The following is a 3,757-nucleotide window of genomic DNA, read 5'->3' as shown; positions in this document are numbered from 1 at the left end:
ACAGATGATAATTTACCCTTATATATTTATTATACAGTGGCTCATTGCACGTGCAATAGGCCTTCCTTCCCTGGCTGCCGGCACCTGGGACCCAAGCCTTTGGTCCAGCTGCAGCAGCGAGGCTTGGCTTCTCTGCTTCGGCTGCTCCCAGCCCCTCCTTTACTTTTTTCCCCCCCAGCTCCTCGAGTGGAGGCCAGGGCTGACTGGAAGCTTGGGTTGCCCCCCGGTGACCCAGCCCCCCAACCCCTCCTTGAGCGGAGCCCAGGGCCAGTGGGAAGCTTGGCTTCATCCATCACCGGGAGCAACCCAAGCTTCCTGTTCTCCAGCTCCGTGGCTGCCGCCATCTTCAGTCGTCTTCAGTATTCGCTCGGTGCCTGCATATGCAAATTAGCCACCGTCTTTGTTGGGTTAATTTGCAAAGTAGCTCTGATTGACTGGTGGGTGTAGCAGAGTGGCGGAGTGATGGTTAATTTGCATGTTTCTCTTTTATTAGTGTAGATTGCTCTAAATGGTTATATAAATTATTTTTTTTCCATTCATAATTCAATTTTATTGAAAACATTGATTGAGACATCCTCCCAAATTTTTATTTTGGAAGTATTTCTGGGCATTTAATCTAAAGAAGTGGATAAGTGACACAAACTTTTAAAACAAACCCTCCAAGTTATATATATTATGGCTTCCCTTCACTTCTGCAATCTCATTCTCACATTAACTGAATGGCCCTAAATGTGCATAAACCTGAAAAAGAAATGAATTGCTCATAGTTGTATAGTCCATAGTTTAATACCTTTATCCAAAAGCAGTTTGAAATATTTGTTAATTTATATGTGGCACTACACCATTCAATTCTCAGGTCAAAACAATTTGAGAACTTCAAATATTTTTTTTTTTCCTTTTAGAACACATTTTAACTCCTATCAGAGCCCACAGGTGATCTATAGCCGACAGAAAAGGCCTGTCATTGAACAGGGCAATGGACGTGCTGATCTAGTACTTGTGGACCATAATGATAGGAACTCTATTTCAATTTGTAAAATACGTAAATCAAAATCAATAACAATATATTCTTAAAAGTTAATTTTAGGAAAAATGTATATACTTTAAAATAATATATTTCTTACTATCATATTAGTTGTTAACAATATGACTTATTAACAAAACCAGTTTTACTTTTCTAAAGTTATGCCAATGATGATATGAGTACCCTATGCTGCATTGCTCCAGAGTCTATCATAGAGAAGTGTCCACTGCTCAGAGACATCAGGAAATGAGGTTTCCTTCCTATGATATTCCAGCCGGATAGACATTAACAGGTGATCAACTTTTCAACTTCTAGTTTTGTCACCTATAAAATGTTAATTATTAATTTATTCAACAAATATTAATTTTGTGACAATTACATGCCAGTTATTCTAGACTGTGAAACAGTTGTAAAGTGACATTTGTAAACAGGACAGATGAGTTAACTGATGTTACAAAACGTCCTTCGTATGGTATGTTAAACTGATTAACCCTACATAAGAAAATTTCACATATTAATAAATCCTATAAAAATAATGTTAGATACAGAGGTAATTAAAGTCCTATTTGAAGGCATATGAATAAAGCAAAAGCATGAAAATTTATAGTAAAAACAACACCAAGGGCATAGCAATTGTAAAAGTCCTGAGTTAAAAATAATTTATTATATATATTTAATTGACATAAAGGAAGATGTTTGGCAAAAGTGAAAGGTGGTAGAAGATGAAGAAAGAAAGAAAAGAGAAACATGTAGGGTCATGAAAGAAAGTGAATGGGGTTTGACTTTTATTCTAAAACAATGAAAGTCATCAGAAACTCCTTTATAGAAACTAATAGATTTTAGAGCAGTTTTAGGTTTACAGGAAAATTAAATAGAAAGTAGAGAGTTCCTGTATAAACCCATTGTTTTGCTCCTGCCACACACATAGTTTACCCTATTATTAACTACTTGCCATATTGTGGTATATTTGTTACAATTAATGAGCCAAAATTGTTGTATCATTAACTGAATTCCATAGTTTACAATCAGATTCATTCTTTTGGTTGTACCTTCATGGGCTTGGATAAATGTGTGACATGTATCCACCCTTACAGTGTTACATAAAATAGTTTTCCTTGCCAAAACACCCCCTGTGCTCCCAGTTTATCCCCTCTTTAACAATCACTTAACATTTTACTGTCTCCATATTTTTGACTTTTCTAGAATGTCATATAATTAGAACTGTACATTATGTAACCTTTTCAGATTGCTTATTTCACTTAGCAGTATACATTTCTGGATCCTCAATATTTTTATGGTATGATAACTCATTTCTCTTTATTACTGAATAATATTCCATTGCATGGACGTACTACAATTGCTATATATATATATATTCACTTACTGAAGGACTCCTTGATTACATCCAAGTTTTGGCAGTTATAAATTAAGCTATTTATTTGTATACATCATGTGAAAATTTATGCATGAACATAAGTTCTCAATTTCTTTAGCTAAATAGTAAGAAGTATAATTACTAGATTGTACACTAAAGAGTATTAGTTTCATGAGAACCTGTCCAAGTGTGTTCCAAAGTGTCTATATCATTTTGTATCCCCACCAACAATAAATAAAAATTCCTGTTTGATCAGCATCCTTGTCAGCATTTGGTGTTGGGTGTATTTTGGATTTTAGATATTCTAACAGATATGTAGTGGTATCTTGTTGTTTTAACTTCTAATTTTCTGATGATATATTTTGTTGAGCAGTTTTTCTTATGCTTATATGCATATCTACATCTTTTGTGAGCTGTCTGGTCAAATATCATTTCTATTTTTTACTGGGTTGTTTGACTTCTTATTGTTAAGTTCAAGAGTTATTTGTGTGTATTTTATACTAGTTTGTTATCAGTTATGTGCTTTGCACATAAATTTTTCCAGTCACTGATTTGTCTTTTTGTTCCCTCATTTCTCTGTCTTGCAGAACAGAAGGGTTTAGTTTTAATGGAGTCTAATTTTAAGTTTGTTTTTTCAAGAGTCAAGCTTTTGGTGTTAGATCTAAAAAGTCATCATCAAACCCAAAGTCATCAAGATTATCTCCTATGTTTTCTCCTAGGACTTCTGCTATTTTTCATTTTACGTTTAGACCTATGATCCATTATGAGTTAATTTTTGTGAGAGGTATAAGGTCTATACCACGATTCATTCATGTTTTGTTTTGTTTTTTACATATGGATGTTCTAGCCTCATTTGTTGAAAAGACTATCCTTTATTCATTGAATAGCCTTTATTCTTTGTCAAAGATCAGTTCAACATCAGGTAATTATAAAAGGGGCAACTGATTATATCAATTCTAATTTTTCAAATATAATTCTGCTATATCAAGAAAAAATTTTAATGGTGTTAGGAAAAAGAAGATTAAGAGAGATTCAGGAGAATGAGTCAAAAGAACGGGTTATTTTGGGCTGTGAAGGTAAAAGAAAGTAAAAGATAAGGACATAACGGTGCTTTCACAATCTGAATATAGAGAACGAAGGCAAACAACCCCTTTAAGTCACATTCAGCTCAAGGCTCTATAACTTTAACGCTAACTGAAATTTACGAGTTATTAAAATGATGGAAGGTATTTCTGTTTCCATTTTTATTTTTGCTTCACAATCATATATTTTATCATTTAAAACTTTTATTCTAGATTGTATATAATTTTAATTACTATGAAGTTAGTATTTTATAAAATTAGTTACTTCTCTGGCCT

Source organism: Myotis davidii, unplaced genomic scaffold, assembly GCF_000327345.1.
Source record: "Myotis davidii unplaced genomic scaffold, ASM32734v1 scaffold633, whole genome shotgun sequence".
Classification (NCBI taxonomy): domain Eukaryota; kingdom Metazoa; phylum Chordata; class Mammalia; order Chiroptera; family Vespertilionidae; genus Myotis; species Myotis davidii.
The sequence above is the reverse complement of the archived record's forward strand: the minus strand, read 5'-3'. Positions refer to the sequence as shown.